Genomic DNA, 10,885 nt, shown 5'->3' on the forward strand with positions numbered 1-10,885 from the left:
CTGAAGCGCTCTCTGGAAGAGTGAAGCTTTGCGTTCATGATCTTTCTCACTAGGCCATTTTGGATTCCATCATGCTGTGATGTGAAGCCGCCTTCCCCCTCCCCAGACGCATAAGAAGTCTGCCATAGCACCACACCATCCATCCAGCAGTGGCCATTGTCTCTGTGCCTCCCACTGGTGAGCAGAATGAATAACTGCTCTTATAGGTTTAGTTTTTTTAAAACCTACTTTTAACAAGAGTTCTCAAACGCTTCGATCCCCTTCTAGCCCACTATCCAAAAGTAGGGGAGACAAGTAGGACAAGGGGATGTGGACCTGTTTAGAAGTAGTTCTTTGAGGTGATTCCTATCCCTGTTCATCAGGATGCCAGCCGTCCAGTTCAGTAGTGTCAGGATACCAAACACAAATCAGCAGCAGTGGCAGGATCCAGCAGAAACAGCCAGGCCTCCGCCAAATAGGCAGGAGTCAGTGGGAGAGACCAGAGCTAACTGTAATTTCAGGGGAAGCCATGCCTCTCTCAACAAAGTGACGTTCAGCGAAGATGTGAGACCAACAGAGTGTTACAGGGCTAGCTATGCAAGCACACCATCACTGCCCATTGAGTCCTGTTTATACTCTCTCTCAACATCACATGTCCTCCCATGGATCTCACCTCGGCTAAACACCGTGTGAATCTGCATTACATGACATAGCAGAAGCTTCCACTTCATGCTCTTTGTACAGTACTGAAATTATCTGTCACTATCTGTTCCCTATGAGAAAGTGACTGGGTATCAAAAGACTGTGACTACAGGTACTGCTTACTGTGACCTTAAGACACCTCATGGACTTTCAGTGGAAAACAGTAGACATGTACGTGTTCACCAGAATTCAAACTCCATCCAATTAGTTCACTAAGGTTGATGTATCCTGGACCTGCTGTACCTTCACACAGTAATAGCCAGGGAGGTGTGGATTGGTTTTGGAACCTTTTCAAGACTGAAGAGATAGAAATTACCCCCATCTAAATTTCATGGGATGAAAATGGGAAGAAAGTAGTTCCTTGAAAAACAATGTGAAGTGTTGCTACCTAAAGCAGAGGGAGGGATGTGAGTTGAGCAAAAATGTGCTTCTTCCCATAAGAAAGCAGATAATGTTAGAAGATGGAGAGGCTAGGCTAACAGAGCTCTCCATCTCCTTGGGGATCATTCTGATTCAGTAATGAGGAGGGATTTTTCTAGCAGTCTCCTAGTTTCCCAGAACATTGCTCAGGGGGAATCAGTTTTCAAGTCTGTGTGAAGAAAACAGTCAGGTCAGCTGTAAAGGAAGGGCGTTTGCTGAGGTTGGTGGAGAGAAATGCTCTATAACTCATGTGCCAATGGTCAGGTGGAGGAAATCAATCCACAGTTTGATTGCATAGGCTGTTTGTTCTCCTCCAGTTTCGTACATACAGGCTCTGTGGGGAAAGGAGACAGGACAGCTGCATTCCCAAATTCAAACTCATTCTTTATTCTTCCTCCAGGAAAATAGTTCATCTGACTTTTCTATTAGTTTTTGCTTTATGAGGTATGGTCCCATAGAGCCCAGGCAGCTCAAATTTATTGGGTCACCAAGGCTGATTCTCCTGCCTCAACTCCATGTGCTGGGGTTACAGGTGTATGCCACCATGCCCGGCTGGAGAGAATTTGAACCAATACCACACCAGTTCTACCTAAGACTACCTTGGTTTTACTCACCAGAGAGAGCTGGTGTTTCCTAAGGGAAGGCCCAGAACATGTTCTGATAGCCTCAGTCTGTACCCAAACTCTGTGAGGGTCTGGCTGCTGTCATGGGGGCTGGTATTTTTTGGTTGGATGTAAGGTTTCTGGAGCTGAATGCACACTTCTCAGATGTACATTCAGTTGCTTTCCTAGAAGAGAGGAAGAGGCAGTTCAAAGTCCAGTTTTATGTTAGGAGTTATGTGCTTGTGCGAAAGGGGAAGGGCCAGTGAGCAGGTGTGGCGGGCAAGGCAAATAGGCAGGGTTCTTTCTTTTATCAGGCACACATTTTTATCTTCACAACTGGGGAAATAGGTCTGGAAAGAACAACAGTTAAAGGTTATTAGGAATTGCTTAAGATTAACAGCAACTCTCAATTTACTGTCCTCTGCACTGTTGTATTCTCTATTGCTATTGGTAGTGGTGGTGACATGCGTGTGCATGTGTGCATGGGTGCATGCATGTATGTGTGGATGTGTGTGTGCATGCATACGTGCCTGCATGCGTGCATGCATGTGTGTGTGCGTGCGTGCATGTATCTGTATGTGCATGCATGTCTGTGTGTGTGTGTGTGTGCGCGCGCGAGAGCATGCATGTGTACATGTAGTGGGTGGATAAGTGCATGCGTCGGGGGAAAACCTTGGATACTGGTCTTGGTTATTCACCTTGTGAGAGACAAATCTTTTGTTCCCCACTTCGAATATACATCAGGCTAGCTGACCTGCAAGGCTCCCAAGATTGCTCTGTCTAGCATTCTGAATCATGTGTGCTGGGATTACAGATGCATGCTTCTGTATCTGGCTCTACTAGGTCCTGTATTGCAACATAGCCATTTGAACTTTGCACTCATGAATACCAGACCCTTGTCCATGGGAGTCATTTTGTCCCGGCCCCGTTAAATCCTTGATAGGAAAACAAGGTGAGTGTGCGTGCTTTTCTTTTTTGCTCAAAGGAACCATTTCACTGCCTCGAGTTGTTAGTCACTAAAAGAATGTGTTGCGTTTACTTCCCAGTGTTAAACTTCATGCACACTTTCCTTGCGTGAAGAGATATTATAGCAAGAATTTGGGCTTTCAGGAAAATGAATGCAGGGAAATTGGGGGTAAAATCAGAGATGTTTGCCCGCTGTTCAAACGCTCCAATCATTTGCCTCTGCATTCTTGCACATGGCTTTTCCCTTAAGTATTGGCCATTTCCAATCACATATAAAAGTGACAGGATGTGGACTCTGAGACTTACTCAAAACGAGGTTGTTCTGCCTGGAAAGCGAGTGAAGTCTAGTCACTTCGAGGACCCTAAGTCCTGGTAAGGTTGTGGTCTGGGCAGCCAGGCAGGGGTGTTGTTGAGATTCTCCCTGGACTCAGCAAGGCGAGCCTGTGCTTGCTCATGGGTGTGCACCCACACGTGCAGTGATGGCAGAATCAGGAGACAAGGGTTGTTTACCTCCCGGGTCAGTGCAGTTTGATGGAGACAGAGGGCTGTGTCTGAAGTTGATCTTTACTGGGTGTAGTAGTTACTTTGCTGTTGCTCTGAAAAAAAAATGCCATGAGCCAGGAACTCCTGAAAGGAAGGTTTATATGGGCTTGGGCTTCCAGAGGGATGAGAGTTCATTGCATCATCAAGCGGTAGGTGTGGCGGTGGGAGTGAAAGCTGGAGCACACGAGCGTAGCAGGGAGCAAACTGAAAATGGCAGGGACCTTTCACGTCTCAAAGCCACCTCCAGTGACACACTTCTCCAACAAGCCACACCTCCTAAGCCTTCCCACACAGTGCCACCACCTAGGAACCAAGTGTTCAAGTACATGAGCCTACCGGAGACATTCTCATTCAAACTACCACACCATGTACAAAGAAGAGCTTGGAGACTATAGATTAAGAAGCGTTTTCCTGACTGACAGGAAAGTGTCTATAATGAGCACCTACCCCTGCTGGGCAGCTATAACATATATTGTGTAGAATGTAGTGTGTCCCGAAATTCTTAATAAAAAGGGAAAACATTTTATTCTTACTAACACCCATGGATACTGTATCTGCATGTTACTATCACACAGTGTGGCCGCAGGCTTGTGCTTAATGGATACTTACCAACCAATGAACGAACATTGCTATTAATTTTGTACTTTGTGGAGTATTAGTTCAATGATTTGATTTGTGACGGTATTCAGATAATACACAATGCTTTAAACTGTGGGTGATGATATTACACACCGTGCCTCCTAAGTGTTGGGTAAAACGTAGTGACTTACCAGATCTCCTCAGCAATGCTCCCCCTCAACCACATCTGCTTGAGTTTACACAAATTCTGTGCAGTTTCAGGAACCCGGACCAACCTTGTCGGCGTTGTGGTGATACCCACCACTCACAGGGTTTCAACATTGTTCCATGAGGTGGCTGGCTCCTACTCTGAACAGTCGCCTGCTTGGTGCTCTGGAGGAGGGTGTCTGGGACTTGGATAGCCACCTCCTTTTGCTCTCAGACCTGCGTTTCTCCCACAGACCCAGAGCATAGTTCAGGGGACAAAGTGGAAAGACACGCTCCTCTGGTAAGCCAGGAATTCTCCTTGATGGACACACGCCTCTCAAGCAGCTGACGAGCACACAACAGGAGGCTTGACTGGGCTCCGTCACACCCATTCCTGTGACCCTTCCTCCGAAGGGGACCTGGGCCAGTCAGGTATCAATAAGTCCTTGTTGGATTAAAGTGAGCAAGATGAAAGGCTGATAAGTTAGTGTATGATACAGAAAATAGCAAAGTAAATGCAGGCTGCTCCTTGTCGAGGGTGAGCCAGCCAGGTGTGAGGCACACGGGCTGTCACTAAACAAACACAGATATCTCTGCCCTCACAGGACACAGCGTCATATTCAGCCCTTCCACCAGAGTCACCGCTTCAGGAAAGTTCCATCTAGGAGTCTAAAGTTGGCTTTAGAAGTCATGGGTGGCATATGCCCCTCAGACTGCATTTCCTTGATTGCCTTGGCTCCTTTATTACTTTGATATTGACCGGTATTGTTTTGATTTGTTGTTTGAACTTGTATTGAAATGGGGCACCTTTCTATTTTTGCCCATTTGGCCTTGAACTCTAGGCCCACGCCATCTTCTCACCCCAACCTCCCAAGTAGCTAGGGTACCGGCGTGCCATTGTGCCTAGACAGTCTATTAAGAGCACACGTCTCTACACGGGCTCACCTTCCTTTTCAGCCTTCTTGGCAAGGGCTGTCAGATGGTCAGGCAAGTTCATATTCAGGAAGTAGGTAGACAGGAATCGTCATTTCTCTGCTTTAGTTATAAGGATGAAATGTGAGGAATGATGCATTCAAAGGAAGCTCTTTAGCCACACACGTGCTCTAAGCACGAACTGTAATTGAAACAGACAAAACTAAAAGCTGGCTGCCAGGAAGCCCTTCAGTTTCAAAACCCAGGCGAACCCACGAGCTAGCAAACCCTGTCCGTACAAATGGTTTGAATGAGGATTTAACCACTTGTGACTTTTTTTCCAAGTTGTTTTGTGGAAAGAACATTTAATAAGAGGTATGCGCTTGTAACAGGTTCTTAAGTATATGAGACAATAATGCTATCTGTAGCTAGACATGCTTAATGGATCCACAAAACTAATCCATCCTACATCTGAAAGTTCATAACTTTGGTGGTGGTGGTGATGGCGATAGTGTGAGTCTGTGTTCTCTCTCTCTCTCTCTCTCTCTCTCTCTCTCTCTCTCTCTCTCTCTCTCTCTCTGTGCTGTGTGTGTGTGTGTGTGTGTGTGTGTGTGTGTGTGTGTGTGTGTGTGTGTGTGTGTGTGGGGGGCAGGTGTGGGTGTGTTGAGGAGAGGCCAGAGGTATCAAGTGTCTTCCTCTGTTGCTCTCCACACCTTATTTTTTGAGACTGGGTCTCTCACCACTCATAGAACTCTAGAACTCATAGATTAGCTAGACCGGTTGGCTAGTGAATCCCTGGGATCCTTCTGTCTCCACTAGTGTTACATATACTGGGGTGCCCACTTTTTGTGGGTACTTAGAATTTGGACCCTGTTCCCCATGCTTACAAAGCAAACAGTTTCTTATCTAAGTCGTATCCCCAGTCCTTGTACCTGTAGATTAGCTGTGCTCCCTTCCTATCCCCAGTCCCTCCTGATAGCCACATTCTACTCTCTTCTGCGTTGGACTATTTAAAATCTTAACAGAACTAGAATCCTGACATACTGGTCATTCCATGAATGGGCTTGTTCCAAGTACTATTATGTCGGCTAGGTCTGTTCATGTTGACCTCCAATTGTCTGCAGTGTGTGCATGCGTGCACGAGTGTGTGTGTGTGTGTGTGTGGAGTGTCTTAGAAACCAGCCTGAGAAACATTCTGAGAACTAAGAGGTTGGAAGTTGTGATGATCAGTGTTTCCTTACAACCTAATTGCTTTGTTTTCATTCAAAGTTCTTCTGGTTTATTACTTTCAAAGTATGAACTCCTGAAGAAAATCTAAGTGATTCCTCTAAGTGGATGGGAAATTGAAATGTCAAATTAGAAACACTAGAAGGCCCTGCAGAAGAGACATGGTTACAAAAGGTAAAGCCATATCATATATCATAACATATATAACATGGAATATATATATACATATATATTTCATTACAATATATACAATCACAAGGCAGGCATATATCGCCTATGGAAATGGCCATAATGAATACTGAATGTGAGCTATAAAATGTGTGCACTGTGTATTTTTATGAATACAAAGTCCCAAGCCTCTTCAGATAACTTCCGCCTCTAAAGACATTCCGGTTGTGACATGAAGGTGGCAAGATCATAAACCAGAGGGCAGAGTGCAGAGCATTTTTGAAGCAAGGTGCAAAGTCTGCTTTTCAAAAGGCCTCAGCCCAGAAGAGATGCTGTCATTTCATCGTTTGAGTTTCATGATTTTACTTCTAATTTTTTAATCTTAGTAGCTCTTGGGTGCTCTGTCTAAAGCGGGAGATCCAGTATAAGCCCTTGGGAGGGAGATGTGTCCCAGGGCTGGGGTAACACTGATGCGAACCGGGGAGGCTCAGCAGGGCCAGGAGGGACAGAGCATGACGAGTCAGAGGACAGTTTTTAGAATACGCTAGTCCCTCCCACCTTGCTTTGAGGCAGGGTCCCATGTTTCTGCTACCGTGCTCCATCCCGGGCTAGCTGGCCCACAAGCTTCAAAGAGGGTCCACCTCCAACCTCACCATAAGGTCAATGGTATTACAAATGCTCACTACCACACAAATGCTTTGTAGAAGTTCTTAGGATCAAGCTCACACAACAGGCTTGCACACCAAGTGCCTTACCCACTGAGCCATCTCTCTGACCCATGTTTTGTTTTTAAGTGTGTATTTAAAGTGCAGCTCTGAAGTATTTACATCAAGTCATCATTCTCAGAATCACCTATGTGCCGGTGTTGGGGCAGCTTACAATATAAATGGTGCTGGTGAGAGAAGCATTGTGCATCCGTCTGCCTGGGTACCGTATTTAACTGCAAATGCAGTCTGGCCCTGGAGTAACATGCACAGAAAGCAGGAGGCAATGTCTGCTGAAGCTCCGAGTTTGCCAGCACTCAAAGCTGGGCAGAACTGGGCAGATCGGAGCAGCCAGCAGGCAGCAACCCTGGAAATTGGTTGAGTCAGAGTCGGGTGGCTTGTTTATTACTAAGATCATGGTGAGACTGGAAATCTCTGAGCATGTTTATAAAGTTCTACTAGGAATCAACTAGGATAAGGGTGCCATTGCTCTTGGGTGACCAGAAAGTCCACCTCATATATTATGATTGTCTTCTCTCTGCATGCACACAAGCACGGAAAAGGAGAGAGACGGTAAGTTAGGAGCTTGAGATCTGTGGAATCGGCCGATGCTCTACCCTAGCTCTGAGCCGTTTGGCTGTGTTTTGACTGACAATGCTGCCTGGGGCTTTCACCTTCTGCCTCACGGTAATGTGTTTGAAGTAACCAGTGGTGGAAGGCTTCCGGAACATGACGGTAGCTGGGAACACACCTAGACCCAGACCTTCTTTCTCCCCCTCCCCCCTCCCTCCCTCCCTCCCTCCCTCCCTCTCACTCCCCTCCCCTCCCTCTCCTCCCTCCCTCCCTCCCCCCCCCCCCCCCCCCCTCTCTCACACACTCTCACACACACACACACACACACACACACACTCATTCAGGGTGTGCTCTAACTACATGGAAAATTTTGTATTAAGCTTGGAAAAGTTTGAACATTGCCTCAAGACACTGGCTACTTCACTGGGTGAATATTTTTAAGCAGGGGCAGGACATAGCAGTTTATTCCAATTTGTTCCATTAGCAGCAGAGCTGGATTTGAGAATGGCAGTCTGGGTGGCCTTAAGGTGAGCTTGTGCTTTAGGGGAGGGAGGACACAACACCTGAAACTGGAAAACAGGAGACAGAATCTTTACTGTCGTGTATCCCACAGCTGCCGAGAGGTTAAGAACCCGGAAAAGTCCAAATACCTAGCAAACAGACTAATCCATGAATAAACTAGGTGCGATTTGTTGTTTGTCTTGAAAGGTCTCCCTCTGTAGCTGAGCTGGCCTAGAACTCACCACATAGCCTAGGCCAACCTCAAACTCTTGGCAATCCTCTGGCCTTAGCACCCCAGGTACTGAGATTGAGGGCTGGGGGAACTACATCCGGCTTTATATAATTTTTTGTAATTATTCAAGATGCATAAATGAACTGGAGGTATTGTTACATTAAGTGGGTTGATAAATGTACGAGATGTTCTCAGCCTAAAGGCTGCAACCTTTCAATACAGTTCCTCTTTTGTGGTCACCCTCCCAATCATAAAATCATTCCATTATGACTTTATAACTGTAATTTCCCCACTTTTATGATTGTACTGAAAATGTCTGTGTTTTCTGATGGTCTTAGGCAACCCCTCTGAAGGGGTTGTTTGACCTCCCCAAGGGGTCACTTTGAGAACCGCTGCTATAGAGCATGATATCAAACAAGTAAAGAGAAGCAAGCATAAAAGAACATGAATAAAGTGTGTCAGTGTGCTGTCCGTGACTCTGGAAGAGCAAATACAAAATATTTGCCTTGTATTTCTTTTGTGGGTGTTTGGGATCATCTTGTGTAGCTCCCACTGTCCTCAAACTCATTATGTAGCAAAGGAGGAGCTTGAACCTCTGATCCTCCTGATCTCTTCTGTGATGGACACCCAGTATTTACCACAAGTCAGGGCTTCGGAAATGCAAGCCAAGGACTCCACCCACCAAGTTACAGCCCAGCCCTTCTTCACATTTTATTTTTAATTTTTAAGATTTCTTTTTATTTTACGTGTGTAGACGTTACGCTTCCTTGTATGGCTGTATACTACATACTTGCAGTGGCCGCAGAGGACAGAGGAGGGCGTCATACTCCCTAGAACTGGAATTACAGACAGAGTGAGTGTCGAGTTCTCTGTAAGCGCAGCAAGTACTCTCAGTGGCTAAGCCAATATGTACATGGTGTGTATATACTTCTATGAAATGGGTGAAAAGGCTTCTCTCTTCCCGTTAACCTCTTTTTAAACTCATTAAAATTAGATAGACAGATCCATCGATAAACACATAGATACATAGAGAGATACATAGATCCACAGATACACGAGTGCCTGGCTCCTTACCATTTAGTAAGCAAGTTCTAGAGGAACAATGGGTTCTACTGAGCTATATAAAAAGGGTTGTCTTTGAGCCAAGCTCTTTTGCTGGTCATTCATTCACCAGTCTGCAGGCAGGTACTGTACATTCTGCTCTGTGGCACCCATGTCTGAATCACTCTCTGTACTGAAATGGGTGCACCAATTATACCACAAATTCAATTTTATAATGTTTAACTTGAAATGAAGAAGAGCTGAGATTTTTATTTGATACATTTAATCAAATAAGCCGAACAGAAGCCTAATACATCCCAACTGTGAAAACTACAAAACAAGGGTATTTTTCTTAGCACGTTTTCCCAATAGTATTTCATGGCTTTGGACTGACTTGGATATTGGTATTATAGGGTAAAACCTTTTTCCCCCATACTTCTTAATTGAGAAACAAGCCTGGGTTTCTTCAGTCTTTGGACATTAGGGGAATGAAATTCCATCTGTGGAAAGATGTCTGTCTTACCCTAGAATAAGAAAGAGAACAATGTCAGCAAACACGTTTTATCCGGGAAGATGATCTTTAATCCAAACCCCATTTCAGTCTAACTTTAAAGTCATCGTCCTCATGGCAGATCACCTGCAGGGCACAATGTGAAAGCCACACTTTGAAAGGCACTAATGACCTGGAAGCCAACACTTCCTTATGACCCAGAAACCCCAGTTCCCCCTAAGCCCCAATTGTGAGTGTGACTCTGGGCAATGCCAGCACATTTGGGTGCTGGCTTGAAAAAGCCTTGGACCCAGCCTGACCTGAAACAGAATCTGAGTTGTCATAAGGAACCCATGTGCTCCGTGGGCTATGACCGTTTTCTCTTTTGGTTTGTTAGCAGGGTGCAGAATAAGGAAGTGGTGAGAGGAAATGAGTTAAGATCAGGATGCAGTGGGGACTGGCCACTGTGCAGTCCCTAAATCGGGCGTGAGAACCCACCAAATAGCCATGACACTTGGGGGGTGTCGCACTGTCTTAAACACATTGCATGGACAGAGAGACAGATGAGAGAGAGACGGGGAGAGGGAGGAGAGAGAGGGAGAGAGAGAGAGAGAGAGAGAGAGAGAGAGAGAGGGAGAGAGAGAGAGAGAGAGAGAATGAGGCAGGGGTTCTTGGAAACAGAAAAGTCTTCAAAAGTGTGACAGGGTTCGGAATACATATAAAACGTCTTCACATTATTTTAACTCAGGAATTAGGTTCCCCTGCTCCCGTCATCCATTCTGTATCCTGTTCAATGTATTGAGAAACCCACACACTCATGGAGAGGTAGATGCGGTTAGCAGCAGCACACCGTCTATGACATTCAACACAGAGTCTTTGGCTCCTACAGCTGTTGGTCATTCTCATGACAAACCAGTGAGCTCTGCCACGGTGAGAGAGACATGAGCATGTGAGCGTGTATGCATGAGACTGTGCACATATGTACCTGTGCATGATGGAGACCAGGGGTCAGTGTAAATGCTTCTTGACTGACCCACCCTATCCTTTGAGGCAGGATCGC

Source organism: Rattus rattus, chromosome 8 (assembly GCF_011064425.1).
Source record: "Rattus rattus isolate New Zealand chromosome 8, Rrattus_CSIRO_v1, whole genome shotgun sequence".
Classification (NCBI taxonomy): domain Eukaryota; kingdom Metazoa; phylum Chordata; class Mammalia; order Rodentia; family Muridae; genus Rattus; species Rattus rattus.